This window comes from Gorilla gorilla, chromosome 8 (genome assembly GCF_029281585.2).
Source record: "Gorilla gorilla gorilla isolate KB3781 chromosome 8, NHGRI_mGorGor1-v2.1_pri, whole genome shotgun sequence".
NCBI classification, from domain to species: Eukaryota; Metazoa; Chordata; class Mammalia; order Primates; family Hominidae; genus Gorilla; species Gorilla gorilla.
The window spans coordinates 82,110,911-82,130,299 of NC_073232.2; the positions used below are offsets into that span (position 1 = coordinate 82,110,911).

Genomic DNA, 19,389 nt, shown 5'->3' on the forward strand with positions numbered 1-19,389 from the left:
TTGGAGAACTCTTCTCTTGTTATTTCTAAAACTCGGTGGGTATGTGTATGTTGGTGGGCAAAGACAGGTTTAAATATTGCATTTATTTTTGAATTTTTAATTGGCATAATAATGTATTGTCATTTAAGTTTTAACCTAGACCGTTATGCGCAAGAATATTGCCCACTCAAATTAGGCTGCAAAATCCCACATACTTTGACTAACAAACAGCATTCTTTATTCAGCTTTGGTTTGTGCCCTGTATAAAACAAGGTGGCCCTCATACACTGAAACCATGAACTCAGCCATCCTTTATTATTTCCTTCATTGCCTTGTGTATATACACAGGAAAAGAAAAATGTCTCAATACAAAGTTAAACTTCCCTTGGCCTGGATGTCAGCAGAGCCCCTAAAATTTTTGAAGAGTAAATCAATGTTCTCTAAGATTAAAGCTTTGAGGCACAGTAAATCCTCAATAGAGCGATAATTAAGACTGCACCCGTGTCTGCGGACAGAAAATGTTGCCAATCCTCAAAGCATATCTCTCTTGTTCTTAAAGAGATAAAAATATACTACCCCAATGGCTTCAAAAGATTATGTTATGCCTTCATGAAACTTGTTGGATTTTACCAATCTACTTCTCGAAGCTAGCAATATATCTATCATTCACACACAGTACACACACACCGTTATCTGCCTTCACATACCCTTTAAATGTTGCTCCTGTTTTAACTTGTATCTCTGCACCTATGTGGTCTCTTCAGAATCATTATACCCTCTATGCCAGGCACATGGCAGGAAACTTAGTTTGAGCTCCATAAGAAACAAAGTCTGAGATAGGAATTTGTGTGCAAGAAGTTTATTGGGAATGATCACAGCTGTGGTCAAAGGAAGGGGCTAAGAGAGTAGTTGAATTGCAATGCAATTATAATAATGGCCTTAGCCTGTCTTATGGGGAATTCTAAAATTGGATTAATTCTTCAGAGTTGTCCCACCTTGAGGCAAATGGGTGGATTTTAACCAAATCATTGGCCAGTCATTAATGTGGGCTTTCCTCTAGGAGTGGGTAAGATCTTGAGCAAAGCAGCTGTCTGGCTGGAGGCAGTTTCTAGAGAAAGATTCACTTGAGAACCATCATCTGCCAACAGTTTCAACATCTGGGAGTATGAGCAGGTGCGGTCTGAAGGAAGGATATGGTCAGCACACCACAGCGCCCCCAGGGCACGTACAGATACTTAGTGTATGAATGAATAAATGTGTGCTGGTATGTGCCAGCATACCAAACTACAGTCATGTGCCAGAGTCAGAAACAAAAAAAAAAAAAAAAAAAACCATGATGTTTGGTTCATGCTTTTAGAGTTATTTTGGGGGACCGTTGTTTTATCCTATATGCAAAAAGAAAAAAGGAGGAAGAGGAGAAAAAGGCAAAGGAGAAGAAGAAGAAGGGCCTGAGTTTTAGCCAGTTTTATTTTTTAAGTGTTTTAAGCCACCACAAAAAGTGTATGCACTTCTAAAACAGGTTGTCCAATGAGTATTGTTATTCAAACCAAAGCTAAAATAGAAGAGCTTGAAGAAAAGAACAGTGAAGTCTCTGAAAAACACTACAGGAAGGATATGTATCTCTTTAAGGCCAAGAGAATTATGCTATGGGGTTAGCAAGATTTTCTAGATTTCATGCTGGTGAATCTGCCTCCTTGTCCTGCTCCTCATTAACAATTTGAAAAGGATCTCCTGGCAATTCCCAGGTTGCTGTCCCCACTCCACATTGTCACCTCCTGCTGGGACTAGTTCACCCTCTCCTAGTTAGCCTCCTTCTTTATGATCTAGGGTCCCACCACCGCCATTTTTCCAATTCCCAAGCCATCCTTCACATTATATAGCCAGGGCATCTACCACTTAAGTCAAATTTGTCATTCCCCCACATAAAACACTGTATTACTTTCCTTAAGATCCTTTGAAAGGCAGTAAAAGTCCTTAAGCAGCTTTTTTCTTCTTCTTCAATCTTATTCCCTACAGGTTCCTCATATTCACATATCCACACACTACATACACCACATCTGTCAATCCTGAATATCTTCATTTATTCAACAATTATATATTATTATATACACATATTGTGATGTTAGAGATATTATATGGGGAATGGTAAATAATATGCAGAAGTGTACAACAACATGTCTTCCAGGCAAGGCACTTCTTTTCTTCTTCTTCCTGGAATGCCTTTTCTTTATGAATGAGGTAAACATTTATGCATTCATCAAAAATCCAACTCAGAGATAACACATTTAAAAAAAAAATCTCGGCCGGTCCTGGTAGCTCATGCCTGTAATCCCAGCACTTTGGGAGGCCAAGGCGGGCAGATCACAAGGTCAGGAGATTGAGACCACCCTGGCCAAGATAGTGAAACCCCGTCTCTACTAAAATGTAAAAAATTAGCGGGGCATGGTGGCGCGCGTCTGTAGTCCCAGCTACTCGGGAGGCTGAGGTAAGGGAATCACTTGAACTCGGGAAGCGGAGGTTGCAGTGAGCCCCACTGCACTCCAGCCTGCTAACAGAGCAAGACTCCATCTCAAAACAAAAACAAAAACAAAACAAAACAAAAAAAACAAACTCATTAACCATCTACCCAACCAAGATAAGCAACTCCTTTTGATTAGCTTGGATCATTGCATTCTATGCATATATGTCTTTATAGTTCACTATATATTCAAACTTAAAAATTTTTTTGGATGTTTTATTATGTAGTATATATGATACATATACATAAAATAAATATGTAACATTTATATGTAGATATATTTATATATGGTTCATACATATACTTATATGTCTATATGTGCTGAAGCATTAAAATAAATAACCGTAAACCCACCACCCACATATGAGAACTAGAACATTACCCCTATTCCAGTTTCTACCTATATGCCTCTTTCCTGGACTGATTTTTCATTTTATCCTAGAATTATCACTATCCTGAAATGTGTATTTATAACTCTCTTCATTTTGTTTTTATATCAAGTATTTGTGCTCTTATTTTTTAGCACTGTATTATTTACTTTGCATTATATTGAGGTTTGAAATTGTAATATAATCACACAATGTACAATTTTTCAGTAGTGAAAATGAATACATTTCAACTAAACACAACACCATCAATGAATGCTAGAAATAATAATGTTGAATAAAACAGAAAGTAGTATCTGACCACATACATTATGGTTCCATTTTGATTGCAATATATTTTAATTATTTTTTAACCTGTATATTTTTCCCACTAGTGTAGGGAGACTCCCTGAAACTGAAACTATTGCTACAGAATAAAAGATGAAATGCTCCTGATTATTTTAAATACCAAATTGCCTGCAGGATTGTGTAAAGACAATGCCAGGTTGGACTGCCAGAATGAGCCAACAGCATGTGATGTGCTTCCCCCTGCAGAGAGCCTATGAACAGATGTGCAGTCAGGAAGGTTTCACATCACCAAGATTCCTGTCCCGAAAAAAGCAGATGTTCATAGCTCTGGGAATGAAATGCAACCCTTGTGGAGAGCCCATAAAACGATACATGAGGGGCACCTGTTCATATGGATAAGATAGGGCTATAAACACCTTCATCTTGCCACGGCTCTTCAAGGCCTCTTTAGGGTTAAGGCATACTCCCTTCTGAGAATTTCTGGTCTAACCGGTTGTCTAGCTTCATGTCCTGTTTCTATGGATTGTTTGTAACCAGCTTTTGCTGCAACTGTTACTGCTGATTAATATCTTGCTAATCATAGGTTATGGAAAGACTGTGTTTCTGTTTTAAGGCTCTGTTAGAAATTACTGATGCACACACTATATTATAAATTCTTATCTCTGTATACTGTACTTCTGCATAAAGATGTTATGTTAAAGAATTACTTCATCCCCATGTGACCATCTCACCCCATAATCAAATGACCCTAAATCCCTCACTAACCCACCCTGCCCCCACTAAACTTAATAATAAATGCTGGTATATCCAGTGCATTGTTGGCATCGTGGAACCAGAAGGCAGTGACCCCCCTGGACCCAGCTTTCACTATCTTGTGTGTGTCTATTATTTATCGACCTGCCGACCCACCTGGGAACAAGGAGACAGCCCCGTTGCATTGCAGGCTGCCGGCCAGATCCCACAATACACTAGACTATAGTCAATGCATATTTGTTGAATTGAGTTGAACTCATTAATCCACATCCACTCTGTCTTCCAATCATCTGTTGGATTCTAGGCTATCTGATATTTCTTATTTTGATTTGGCTCCTGATTCGTCTCCTCCCAAACCTGGTATTACTCTGTGTAATATAGTTTGACACACCTCCTATATTTTTCCCTATGTCTGACCTTGGATTGGTCCTATTTACAGTTTTGCTACTTCAGTGTTAGGGCCAGCAGGTAGAAGAAATTCCTGACCAATCTGTCATTTGAGGGACAGAACTTTCATTTGTCTCTTCCCCTAATAACACACAAAGTACAAAACTAGTATGTAATGAATAATTACAGCTCTGAAGGATTACATTGACTAAACTTCAATGACGTATTCATTCAAACCCTTTATTCTCATCATGTGGGTAGCTAACACCAGGAATGGCAATGCAGTGAAATTCTCTCTGGAAATTGCTTGGTATGTCCCATCTGTCCGAATAATTCATTGGCTCCTAGAATAGTTGCATTGCATTCAAAGAGACCACGAAGATTATCACTCTAAAAGCCCAGAAAGTGCAAAAATTGCTTCGATAGCACCACTATCATATAGTCCCTCAGCTTCAACTTTAATGCTTCCAAAACCACAGAGCTGAGTATGTCAAAGATCATCCATATCATTATTGAATGGTTCAGAAAAAAAAAATGAAGGCTTGCAAGTTGGACTTTTGTTTGAATCCCTGTTACATGAATGACCTTAGCCAAGCCTCTTGAAATCTCAGTCTTAGTTTTCTCATCTGTAAATTAATTTAACATACCCACCCAAGAACTTGCCTTATATAGACTGTGTCCTTAATGAGTGTTAGTCTATTTTGCCTTCCATTTCTTTTTCCAAATGAAAGCTATGCAGATATGTAATAGCTTTTGTGAGTCTTCCCTTTCATAGGCTAAACAGTCTTTTATTCTCTCTCTCTGTTCCTCAAATCGCAGGGTGCTCTCTCACAGTGATGCCCCAAATCATACTTTCATTCTTTAAAAAATAATGACATTGGGCCGGGCGTGGTGGCTCACGTCTGTAATCCCAGCATGTTGGGAGGCCAAGGTGGGTGGACCATGAGTTCAGGAGATCCAGACCATCCTGGCCAACATGGTGAAACCCCTTCTCTACTAAAAATTAGCTGGGCATGGTGGCACGCACCTATAATCCTAGCTACTCTGGAGGCTGAGGCAGGACAATCACTTGAACCAGGGAGGCAGAGGTTGCAGTGAGCCAAGATCGTGCCACTGCACTCCAGCCTGGCAACAGAGTGAGACTCCGTCTCAATAATAATAATAATGACATTGAACATACTGTAATCACTTTTATCCACTACCTCTTCTCTCTTTCTTTTCTTTCTTTTTTTTTTTTTTTCTGAGACGGAGTCTTGCTCTGTCGCCCAGGCTGGAGTGCAGTGGCGCGATCTCAGCTTACTGCAAGCTCCGCCTCCTGGGTTCACACCATTCTCTTACCTCAGCCTCCCGAGTAGCTGGGACTACAGGCACCCGCCACCACGCCTGGCTAATTTTTTGTATTTTTAGTAGAGACGGGGTTTCACTATCTTGGCCAGGATGGTCTCCATCTCCTGACCTCATGATCCACCTGCCTCATCCTCCCAAAGTGCTGGGATTACAGGCATGAGCCACTGCACCCAGCCTCTTCCCTCTTTCTTATTCCCTCTACCTAATAATTAATAGTGTTATAAGAGGTCATTCTAGCTACAACACCTCTACTACCTAACCTAGGCTAGAAGCCTCCTCTGTCACAGGAATCCAGAAAAGAAAAGCAGGAGGACGCCATGCAATGAGATATGCAGCACATGGGAATGAAAACTAGGAAACAGTTTAAAATCCACAATGTGTCTCTTGTCGGCTATGTGTCCTCCAGCAAGTCTCCCCTGAGCCTCACTTTCTTCATCTGCACTAACAGAGTTAAAAATACCTGCATACGGTGTCTATTCTGAGGATTAAATGAGAAAAATTTATCCTATAGTGCTTAGAAGTCTTCTAGCCACCTTGCAGAGACTCAGGAGATGGTAGCTATTATTATTTTTTACACTGACTCTGTGTCCTCATCTGTGTATTACCGATGTGATAACATCAATACCTCAGATTACAAATATATAAGCTAATATTTATTCTGATTATTGAAATTAGTTACTCAAGCTACCATCTACCCAGAGGACCACCTCTCCCCTGTATTCACACGTTAGTTAAATTGTCCATGAAACCTGGGACTTTGTGAACTCCAATGGGGGCAGCTTTATTTTTACACAAATTGTGGAGAGGTCACTGGAGAACCTGAACAGTTTGTGATGGGGATGCCACTTCTGCTGTGAGTGTTGTTGTTTTTTTTTCCTACTTCATGATGGCATTGGAATCTTCTAATGAAGTAAAGTATGGCCTCCCTGTCAGATTGGCTCTTTTTCACTACTGAGGAGATGTGGAATTCACTTCTTAGGATGTTGTCAGGGAGAAAACAATGCCACTTCCTTTAGGAATATGCTCAACTGGGGCTATCCCTTGCCACCACTCTCTTGGACATCAGTTCCTGCACCTTAGATTATAATCTCCTAGAGAACTGGGATTGATTTTTAGTCTCTCAGCATCTGGTATCCCAGATACCATGAACAAAATTGCTACTTAGTAAACTATATTAATTGATAATGACTAATTGTGAATATTAAAATCATATCAACCTAGTTTCACTTGAATATCAAAAAAAGTAGAATTTATATCAACAAAAGATGGTTAGGAAAATCATTTTATAGTAGCCATGAATTTTTTAAAAACTAAGTAATTAATAGAGAGTATATCATTGAAATTCTTAATTAAAGTGGTTATGGGTCTAGAATATGAGCTACAATAACAATAATTCCTTTTACATATGTGTATGTGCATGTCTATGTATACGTACATGTATGCATTATATTTGTGTAATACATGTATATATATCTATATATGTATATGTGTATATACATATGTGTATTTATATTTATTAAGGCTATTTAATCCTCATTGGGAACATAGGTATCTATGTTTTACAAATAACCAAGTGAGGATCTGAGAGGTTAAGGGCCTTGGCCAGGTTTACACAATAAATTAGTGACCTAGTTTAGACATCAAAATCCAGCTTCTCAGTCTGGCGCTTTTATTCTAACATGATTTTCCTATTATGTTCTTTTCTGTGATCTCATGAGTTAAACCATAATTTTCTCTAATATAAAAGATGAATTCTTATTCATCCTTAATTTCCTACTTGTTTTGTGTTCAAATATACATTCTGTTGCCAAGCTTTGCATGCTTTCCTTTCATAAGCTTTTTTTATCTTCCTCTTTTTTGTTAGCCCACTCCTAGTGTCTCACTCATTTAACTACATTCAAAAATATTTATTTAGTACCAAACACATGCCAGAGGCTAACCATAAATTGTCTTAAACCTCTTGCTTATTAAACAAAACAAAACAAAATAGAGCCTTTCTTCTAGAAATTTCAAGTATTGGAAACACCAAAAGTGGTTTCTTTGTCAATTTCTACAAATTCCAATGCTATCATGAAAACATTAAGTGTTTTCTTACTGGCTTCCTGGTGCTAGAATAGTGCTAGAATAGTGTTTCCTAAATTTAGCCTGGCTAAATATTGGCTCTGGAAGATTCTCCTTCAAAACGAAGTACTTCACAGATGCTGTGGTTTGAATATTTGTCCTGTCTAAAATGCAGGTTGAAATTTAGCCCCAGTGTGTCAGTATTGAGAGGTAGGGCTTTTAAGAGGTTTTAATATGTAACTTCATCAGGAAAATACTTTGGGAACACTAAAATAGATTATGACTTTAGGAACGATGCTTTATTTATGTTTTTATTTCCACTGCCTTTATAGGTCTCTGGTGTGTATAAAGCACTTGATATTTTTAATCTCTTTTTTCTTTTTGATGAATTAAGGAATATAATATGGGTTATTTATGTTTCCCTGTTTGTTGTTGTCCTTCCTCTAACATCTTGCTCCTCGTTTCCTGTTCATACACACATCTCACCTCCAACACCAACATTCTTATTTTATAGTCCTGCTAAGTCCTTCACTTACTCTTCTAGATTTTATCACCTGATGGGAAAATTATTTTGTTGACTCTGATCCCTAAATGATTTTTCCCCATTAATCAAGCTCCTCCTGGAATTCCAACTGCTTTATTTCTGCCTGACTTAATCCCAAAGCCTACATAAATCCAGCTCTTTCACAAAAATCTCAGATTCAGAGCCAGGGTATCATCCCATTTCCAAATCTGCACTCTCACAGAAGTAGACCTGATACTTTTAATACTTAGCATTTTTATGTCTGCATCTATGTCTGTATCTACACTCAGAGCCTGTAACATTTGGGGCCAGAGAATTATTTAATTTATTGTTATGACAGATTGTTCTGTATATTGAGGAATGTTTAGCAGTATTCCTGTCACTAAATGCCAGTGACACACCCCCAGTTGTGATAACCAAAAATGACTCCAGAGACTGCCAGATGTCATCTGGAGAAAAAAGTCTCTCCCCACCCATCCCTGTTGAAAGCCTCTGATTTAAGGCTATCTCCATATCCATATTCATATTCATATCTGCATTTGGACTGAGAAGTAACATTGATTTATCTTCATCTACGTTAGGCACCAGGTTCAATAGCATATGTTATCTGCTTTAGTTTTCACGATGATCCTCAGTGGTATTAATAGAACCAATTTACACATGAGGAAGACATAGCTCAGAGGCAGAAATAACTCAAAACAAAATCAACTATGGTATGCACACATTTCCCTGCACCATGTTAGTTACCTGAAAGCTTCGTATATTTATATTAGGTATGTAAATTGGATATAATTGTATTACTTATGTGCATTATTTAATAATATAATTGCATTAATCTTTCTGTCTGTCTTCAAGTTTTGACATCATAGTATAATGAAAAATGCGTGAGCTTTCCGATTCAAAAGGATGTTAATTTTAAATTCTGATTCCATGCCTAACTGGCTCTGCGGCACTTACTTCAAAAACTAAACATTTCTGTGATCAGTGCAAAGAATACAGAGATAAAAACAAAACCCCGACTATCTAGAGATTTATACTCTAGTAAGGGAGAACAAAACTTGAAAAGAAATTAATTTAAATACCAAGATATAACATTGGAAGCATATGCAAAGTACAAAGTACAGAGATGGCGCCGAGGAGGGACAACATACCTTTATCAGGTGAAGATATGGAGCACTTTCAGGAGAGATGGTGCTTATCATGGGTGATAAGGAATAGACAGAGCCAGAAGATAAGCATCTTCTACTTCCTGTGTCTCAATTTCAGTATTTATAAAATAGGGATAATTATATATCTGATTCATAGGGTGGTTTTGAGTATTAAATGTGATGGGACTACAACATGTTTTGCATAGTGTTGAACAGATAGTAGACACATAATAAATATTATCTCCTTTCCATTTCCTTTAAAGGACAACAGTTGTGTCATTTATAATTGTTAATAGTTAACCTACTACAAAGCAGTAAGAGAGCTAGTGAATGACAAATTTTCATAGATTGCAAAATCAGTATACTTCTTCTCTTGCTCAGATGCTATAAGAAAATCTTCAGATTCATTGTACATTATCAATTCCCCAAGGAAGACAAGCAGGTTCTCCATTCCATCTCAAAATGTTGTAAGGCATTTTTATCAGAAAAAGGCATCCTTCTCACAAGCCTTCCACAACTTTCTTCCTCTTCTTTAAAACACACACAAACTATACAACTTGAACATTGTAACAGGTCTGCTTTCTGTTCCATTCAGTGACAGTAAGTATAAGAACAGAATAGAAAACTCTGAAAAGTAAAATCAAATCCCAAGCGCTTTACACATCTTTCTAAGCCTCTGTGGAGGATTCTAAAGATTGACTCTTCTGTTATTCAAGCTGCTTCACTAACTGCCCTGTCAGAGCTCCAGACTCAGACCCTATTCCGGATCCTTATCCCTGAACATCCCTTGCTATCAAGATAAGTCTTTATTTCTCTTTGTAAGTGACAGCAGAGATCTGGGAAGATGAAGAATCTTTTCCCACTGAGCTTCAAATAACTCACTTCTAAAGCAGTTCCATAACTTTCACTGTAGCTATGAGGTTGTGAAGTCTCATTATCCCTGACCTTGGTCTTTCTCAGCTGCCATGACCCATGAAGGAAACAACGTCAGTGGCTAACATTCTTTCATTCAACCAACATTTACTGAGAGCTTGCCTGGTGCCAGGTATGGTGCTGGGCTGCAGGGATATATCAAAGTTTTATTCACTAAGGGTATAATAAGATGAGGCCAGGTGCGGTGGCTCACGCCTGTAATCCCAGCACTTGGGGAGGCCGAGGTGGGTGGATCGTGAGGTCAGGAGTTCAAGACCAGCCTGGCCAAGATGGTGAAATCCCATCTCTACTAAAAATACAAAAATTAGCTGGGCGTGGTGGCGGGCACCTGTAATCCCAGCTACTCAGGAGGCTGAGGCAGAGAATTGCTTGAACCCAGGAGGCGGAGGTTGCAGTAAGCAGAGATGGTGCCACTGAATTCCAGCCTGGGCAACAGAGCAAGACTCCATCTCAAAAAAAAAAATTAGATGAATATAGTCTGGCTTTATTCATTTCAATAGCCTTATTCCCTTCTTTTTGGAAAGTGGGGTCAGTAAAAAATCGTGAAAATATATTTAGAAAACTTTATATTTTATTAAGCATCTTTACGACTTCAATCTTTTTTTTTCTTTTTTTTTTTTTGAGACGGAGTCACTCTGTTGCCCAGGCTGGAGTGCAGTGGCATGATGTAAGCTCACTGCAACCTCCATCTCTTGGGTTCAAGCAATTCTCTTACCTCAGCCTCCCGAGTAGCTGGGATTACAGGTACCCATCACCACACCCGGATAATTTTTGTATTTTTAGTAGAGATGGGATTTCACCATGTTGGTCAGGCTGGTCTCGAACTCCTGACCTCAGGTGATCCACCCACCTTGGCCTCCCAAAGTGCTAGGATGACAAACGTGAGCCACCATGCCCGGCCACTACTTCAACCCTTAAGGTCACTCTGGGCTTCATAATACAGAATCCAGAGTAGCTTTATAATGTGGCTCCCATCTTCATTTGTAGGAATATCTTGAGCTAAAGTTCAGCATGAGGCAATTTCTATCATTAGTGGAAGGATGTGTCTACAGTTTTAGCGTACCCTAGAAGCATACACTACCCACTTGAGGTGTGAATGCACCTTGTATTTAATGATTAGTGGAGATTGTTTGCAACTGATCTTGCAAATTACACTCTTCACATCTCAAAGGGACTTTATTTTGCAAGGGTATTCAATGACTCCTGTTAGATCTGTTCTAAATACACATAAACACAAACAAGATGCTCCACAGTTTATAACCATCTTTCCCCTTTTCATAGTACTGAAACAGTAGTGAGTACAGTATGGTAACTGAGGGAAATTCACCAGATTAGTAGTGATAAAGGAGGATCAACCTCAAGTTTTTTTCACAACTCTCCTGAATCTGTCAGCTATTCAACTTGGGAGATTCAGAAGTGTTGTAGAAAAACTTAAGCTTGGCTTGAAATGTCAGCATTTAAGGTATCAAATGTAAGGAGTTAGGGCATCTGGAGTTTGGCCAACCTATAGAACTTGGAGATACTAAAGTAATACCTGGAAAACCAAGTGCAGCGCCTGGATTCCAGGAAAGGGGTTTGCAGACTTACTATGTGCCAGGTCCACAGCAGACCAGAGTCTGAGGACCAGGGTCTTCTTTCTGTGGAGACTGGACGGAGAACCAAGGGCCCAGACAGCAGCCAGTCTAGCCCCACAATCACACCTGATAGTGGACAGATCCCTGTCATGTCCTGGGGCTCCTGAAAGTGCCCAATTTTGCTTGTAAACATGCAAAGGGAGCATCTGGTGTGCGATCTGCAGGCTGTGTCTAGATGCTGTGTTTTAGTAGGAGAAAATCACCTACTTTCTACCAGGCCAGATTCTCAGTGGTCCAGGCATAGGTCAGGGCAGAAGCAACAGAGTACATGCTGTTGCTGGGGCAGGCTGAAGCCAGCATAGATTAGCATTTTATAGATGTGATAAGAGAGGCTTAGAAGAGCTGTGGAGCTTTCCGAGTTCATGGAACAAGGAAGAGGTCCAACCACTATTTGAAGCTTACTACCTCACTTGTTATGCAAATTTGCCTATTATTTGTGCATACCTGTGTGCATGTATTATGTGAATATACCTACTTCAGCACACAACATACATTCTTTAAATGATTCGGTGAATGAATATATGATATAAGGTAGAATGTATCCTGTTTGAATATAAGGGTATTTATTCACTCATTCGGTAAATACAGGAAAGGTACCTGCTAAATGGAACTTACACTCTTATGAGGGGAAGAATTAATACTCAAGATTTTAAATAGTAGAACAGGACTGTTTCGAATAATACGAGTGTTCTGAAGACATAAGATAGAATACTGAGATAAGAATTGTGCCTTTATCTTTATACAAAGGCAACAATGACTAAATGCAGGTTAATGAAGCATGAAGGGAACTAATTCTGCCTTCTCCATGCAACAGTGTACCTACCGTTTATTCTCCTTCCCCTAATCACATTTTCTGGTTTGGTGGCCACATCATGTACACTTTCTGTTATTTTCCTAAAATGTATCAATATGTTTAATTTGGAGAGATTCCGAACCAAACATGTGGGGGAAGAACAGCAGCGTGAGCTTTGGGGTCCAGGCCGAACCTTCCTCTTCAGAGAACCAGGTTATCCAGTGGCTGACCTATGAACTGTGCAGAGTCAGTACTTAGTAAAAATTCCTTTTCTCAGCATCAAGAGAACCAGGAAAAATACAATATTCTCCTCTTGGATATTTCCATAGCTCTTGACCGACCTTGCACCAAGCACAGATGAGGTTTTGAAATATGTCAGAAGTTTAAATTCAGTTATCTTTATCAACTCCTTGCCCACATCAGCTTAAGCCCAATATGTCCCAGGAATAACTGGAAGGTTGTTATGTATAAAGTTAAAAGGAATATTGAAAGCAGAAATATGATTTATAGAAAAGAGAATCTTTTCTACAATATTCAGTTTCTTTTCTAAGGAATGAAAGAACAGAGAAATTCAACCTTTAATTCTAGCTTGAGCATCCACATTGATGAGCTACTAATCTCACTGTGCCTCAGGCTTCCTGTTTGTAAATAAAGAGATGCCTGATTGTTTTCAGGCTTTAAAGTAATTTCATACTTATGTACATTCACATATATAAAATATATAACACAGTGTTGGGCACATAGTATACACTAAATAAATTTTTTTTCTTCTCTGTAAGGAGTTCTGGCTTTAATTTCAAACAAGTCACAAACTGAAACCATAAAGATGAAAATAAAGAATATAAAATTTGAAGATGTGTAAATTACTGAAAGCACAAGAAACACTAATTGTCAGTGATGGTTCTCATTCAACTAGCAGCATATGTTGCTATTACAAGGATGTTTGTCATGAGCTCCCGAGAGGTCTATTAACAATAAAATCCTATTATTCCAGATGTTTCACATCCATGTAATACACCCACAATAATTAATTTCATATGGGCTAAATTCATAAATCTAGAAAACTGGAAAGATAATGTTATTCACCACAGAAGGCATCTTATATCCTATTTATAATCGGACTGAAATGCTAAAAAATGCCATTAATTACAGGGAAACCCACTACCATTTTTCTTTATCTCTAGAATGAACTTTGAATTTGAAAATACTCCATTACCATTATAAAGGCAGCATATGAGCAAACAAAGAGAAGAAGAAAGTTGCTGCCACATCTGCTGCTGCAGCTAAGGCCACTCCTTCTAGTGGCGTTATGGCTCGGGATTGCTGCTGCCACCCCTGGCTTGCCTTAGCTGGGCCCTGCTTTATGCCAGAGCTGTGCTAGGTGCGTTATGTGTATCATGACTTTTCTTCGCAATATCCTCGTTAGATAGTCTTCCCTTTATGAAGGTAGAGGCTCAAAGAAGTGAAATAACCAATCCAAGATCACAACTCTTAAATGATAAAGCTAGGATTTGAACTCAGATCTCTAGCACCAACATCTGATCTCTCCCCATATCACTAAGCTGCCTCTTTAAGGTAATAAAAAAAAGCTTTCATTTATTGTGTATCTGATCCAGCCTGCCAGATAGCCTGAGATAGAAAAAAAAAAAAAAAACAAACAGAAAGGGGACTCTCCAATATAGAGTCCCAAGGTCAGCTACTGCAAATGCCACTCAGTGTCAGAATACCCTTCACAGAGGCTTGACAAATAACCAAATGGTCACCCAGCATTCATTAAACGCTGTACCTCTTGAAGGCAGAGATTCACCTTCTTTTATATTCTACACCTGTTGTTCACTCTGATATGTAGAGTTAATGTTAATTTTTTTTATTTTTTTTTTTAAGATTCCAACTTTTTTACTTTTTCCCCTTTTACACAAAACAAAGTATAAGAAATAATAAAGGATTAAAACTGCAAAAGTAGTTAATTATGTAGAACATGTATACACAAAAAATGTGTATACGTGTAGTAGAACATGTATACAAAAAAATCCAGATAGGAAGACAGGCTTATTTACAATAAAAGTAAGGTAAAATTAAGGTAGTTTTCTTATGAAATTTCTTTTTAAAAATCAAACATGCTACAATAGGCACCACTGTTTACAGCAATATTAAAAAGGAGAAAACAACACTTATTTAATAGGCACAGATATACCACAAGGTACAATATTGGTGCAATAAATTCACAAAACTATATTACAGCCAGTTAATCAGTTTAAGAATTGTTCCCAAGTTACTCACATTTTTGCCTCTCATTCCTACAGATTTCATTCCTACAGATTTCAACTACTCTAAATTTCTAGCTACTGAGAAGTTAAGAATGATTATAAGAAGCTTTCCAAGGAGTTACAAAATCTTTGTAGACCAGAGGTCAACTATCATCACTTCAAGTCTGCTCTCACCAACAGTCCTTGTATTTTTCAGGGAGAAACCTCTAGGAAAAAAGTCAGACACCAGTGTAGTCACTATCTCCCATGCCAAACGCAGGGGACTAAAATGCCCAGTATTACCATAAAATGAGAATTCTGAAGTTTACCTTAAAAGGCTTATTCCGGTCTCAAAAATTAGTCAGATAAGATTATCTTCTGAAATGAATTTTGCCTAAACATAGAAGACTGCTGTCCTTTACCGCTGGTCTTAAAGTCATAGACATGAGTCTTAGCCTACTGTATACTATAGCTAAAGTCGGCTGAAAATCCGAAATTAAAAGTATGCTAGAAATCCTAAATGCAATCTTTTGTAGGTCTGCTATTAAAAAGACTTTAAGGATTTACTAACTTCCAGTCTAAGTGCAAAGGGACAAGAGCTTAAGCCTGCCAGACATTCCTTTTTTTGGACAAAAAGATCAAAGTTTCCTACAAATTGCTAAGCTTTGCACAAGGGAGAAACCTACAAATGCTTTTATTCCATGGGGACTCTTCTCCCACGGGAAAGAAACAGAATGAAGACTGAATCTTAATTGCTCTCTTCATCAGAAATGGTAAACTTGGTATCTATATTTACAAAGTCAGACAGTTTTTCGTTGTTGTTGTTTTCTTTTTTGAGACGGAGTCTTGCCCTCTCGCCCAGGCTGGAGTGCAGTGGCGCGATCTCTGCTCACTGCAAGCTCTGCCTCTTGGGTTCACGCCATTCTCCCGCCTCAGCCTCCCCAGTAGCTGGGACTACAGGCCTCCTCCACTGCGTCCGGCTAATTTTTTGTATTTTTAGTAGAGACGGGATTTCACCGTGTTAGCCAGGATGGTCTCTATCTCCTGACCTCGTGATCCACCTGCCTGGGCCTCCCAAAGTGCTGGGAATACAGGCGTGAGCCACCGCGCCCGGCCAGTCAAACAGGTTTTTAAGCAGACTGTAGAAGCAGACAGTAGAACCAGCTTCCTGTAGCCACAGACACCTACCTTGCATCTAGCTAAAGACGAACTTGAGCAGTTATCCAGAGTCACTTGAACTGTACTAAAGGGCAAGGTTCACCACTATAAAAAGGAAGTTGTCTAAAAGCAATTCGATTAACCCTGGGTAAGAAAAATCAAAACAAGTCATACACACTAATGAGTTGTCCACGAGGCCAACTGCCAAGAACACACTCAACCATACGCAAGATGAAGACGCTATACACAAAGCATTACTTGGCGAGCCTGAATTTCTATTAACTAAGAGCAGAGTGAGGGAGAGCAAACAGCTACTTCTGTAACATTCTAGTATCCAGATAGTACAGCAGAAACCATTTCCAGGGGCAATGGGTGCTCCATTAATCACACTGAATAAAGCAGATGAATTATTCATTTTTCTATTCTTTTTGTTTGAGAAGTTTGGTTAGCTCCCTTTTGGCCATTCCAATGTACTTTGAAATGATTCCGTGTTGGCTTAGTCCAGGAAGCAATAGTAAGGAAGTCACTATCAGGCAGGTGAGAAGCAGGTTGTGGACCTGCTGTCCCACCTAAGCAACCTCAGCAAGGGAAATGATCATGGTCATGAAGTACATCTTAGGTTTTTCTTCCTTTAGTGTGAAGAGGTGTTTCCACCAACCCACAGCTCTGCGTCGAGTTTTTACTAGATTGCTGCAAATTTCATGGAATCTTTGCTGTTGTTCAGTGGTGCATTTATTGGAGCCAAAAATTCTACACCAGAATGGGAACAAGGTAGTCAGCCAAAGGATCTAGATAGTAGATAATCAGAAATATCAAAGAAACCACACCCATGATGGCAGGTGGAAACCAGGCTGTTTCCCATCAGAGGGCTTTATCAGAATCAGCATCAGCATCACTTCTCCCCATCCTTGCAGCTGTTTTTTCCAGACTTGCAGTCTCTGTAGCCAGCAGGTTGGTGCTGCGATTATCTCCCTCTGCCATCATCTCTGAGATGCCATCTCCATGAGCGCAGGCCGCCTTCCCAGTGAACCCTCCTACTGAGACCCGCACGGCGACCACAGCACCAGAGTCAATGTTCATCGAATGACAATTTATCACATGGCTGAAGAACACACGAATTTGAGCTATAGAAGAATAGTCATTCAGCAGGTGAGATTCCAAGTTTATGATGTTGAGGATTAAATGTGAGTAAATATAATATCTAGAAGAAATTATTTACTGCTTTCAAACTTGAGACTAGAACCCAGTGAAACAGCAATGGTATCACATAAATAATAGCTATTTTAATAATTGACATTTATTGAGCACTAGCTATGTGTCAATCACTATACCAAGAACTTTGAATTATAAACACAGCTAATCCTCATAACAATTCTATGAGATATGCAGCATTATCTCTGAACTCAGGGAAGGTAAATAAAAAAGGTCATATAGCTAGTAAGCTATGGAGCCAGGATGCAAACAAAGGCTGTCTGGCCCCAGACCCTGCTGGCCACCATCATACTAAACACTCCTTGGGAATTCAAGCTAAGCTAATGGGATACCATGGAATTGTGAGTTTTCTTATCTATTTATAGTTTGCCTATTAAATGTTTTTACACCATGGGAAAATTAGCTGGAAAGCTAAACTGTTTTTGTTTGTTTATTTACCTGCCTATAGAAATCAGGAAAAGTCAGGAAGAAAAAGACATGCTCTAACAAGCTGGAGGGGCTAGATGCCAAACTGCTAGAACATGTGACATGTGCTATCACTTTTCATCTTCTCTTGTACTGTGATTGGTGGCAGTGTGATGTAGTGGTTCAGAGCTTTGACTTTCAAGTCAAATAGAGCCAAGTTCAAGTCCAGCTCTGATGCTTACTAGCTGAGTGACCTGGACAGGCCAAAGACCTTCAAATCCCTCACATATAAAATGTGCCTAGTTAATATCTATTTACATCAGGGGACACTAGAAAATTTAAACAAGATAACACAGCCAAATTTTCAGTACAATGCATGGAATATATTGAAATGTGCATATAAATATTATTGTTATTAGTTCCTTTTTTTACAGATGTGAAATAAGAAGGTCTAAGATATCAACTAGATGCTCAATAAAGTTTGTGCGCCTATAATCCCAGCACTTTGGGAGGCCAAGGTGGGCGGATCACCCGAGGTTAGGAGTTTGAGACCTGCCTGACCAACATAGAGAAACCCCGTCTCTACTAAAAAAAAAAAAAGATTAGCTGGGTGTAGTGGTACATGCCTGTAACCCCAGCTACTCAGGAGGCTGAGGCAGGAGAAGTGCTTGAACCCAGGAGGCAGAGGTCGCAGTGAGCCAAGATCACACCATTGCACTCCAGCCTGGACAACAAGAATGAAATGCCACCTAAAAAAAAAAAAAAGAAAAAGAAAAGAAAAAGTTTCTGGAATAAACAAAGGCACACATAAATACATAAATAAATAAATAGATAGATAAATAAATAAATAAATAAATGAAAGCCACAAGCTCTCCTATGTCTTGTTTCCAAGCAATAGCAGCAAAGAGGGAATTCCTATTCTTCTAGCAGTTTCAGAAAAACAGCCCATTTGTGATGTTACAAAGCATAAGCCATCCCTCCCCAGTGGTCCTATGTTCAGTGCTAGCACTGACCATTTGTATGCTCTGGGTGGGGTTGCCTTCCACTCCACCTCCAGCCAGGATTAAAGAGTGTCACAAGTAGCAGGAATCTATTCCTCCAAACTTCGTGTGATATAACAGAAAGTCAACTGAATAAAATAAAGTAAGCAAATAATCAACGAGCCCATATTGTTCTTTCAGGTTGATAACATTTTGCCAAAACATGGCTTCTAGTAGCTATCATTATTAAGACTTTCACTTATATGACTTTACACATACTGGTAAGGCTTTTCGTGTGTATTACACGACGTGATTTTCACTATCATCCTGTTGGTTGAGTTGCTGGGATGTCAGCATCTCTCTTTTGTGATGTGGAAACTAGGGCTTGAATCATTTGCATGAACTGATCCAAATCCCATAACCATAAGGCCAGAGAAAGAATTTTGTCAAATCTTGTTTCTCACTTAAAACTCTGCCACGGTGTCTTACTGCTCTCAGAGTGAAATCCGATCTCCTTTCCATGAATACCTGTATGGCCTGGCTCCTGCAAACTTGTCTAATCTCATTTCAGGCAGTTTTTTTCTTTCTTTTCTTTTCTTTTTTTTTTTTTGAGACCCAGTCTCATTCTGTCACCCAGG

At 39.0% G+C, this 19,389-nt stretch overlaps 1 pseudogene; it reads right to left on the reverse strand.

Moving 5' to 3' along the window:
* Nucleotides 1–16,561: 16,561 nt before the first annotated feature.
* LOC101124135 (ADP-ribosylation factor-like protein 6-interacting protein 1) lies at nt 16,562–17,135 on the reverse strand (annotated as a pseudogene).
* Nucleotides 17,136–19,389: the final 2,254 nt, after the last annotated feature.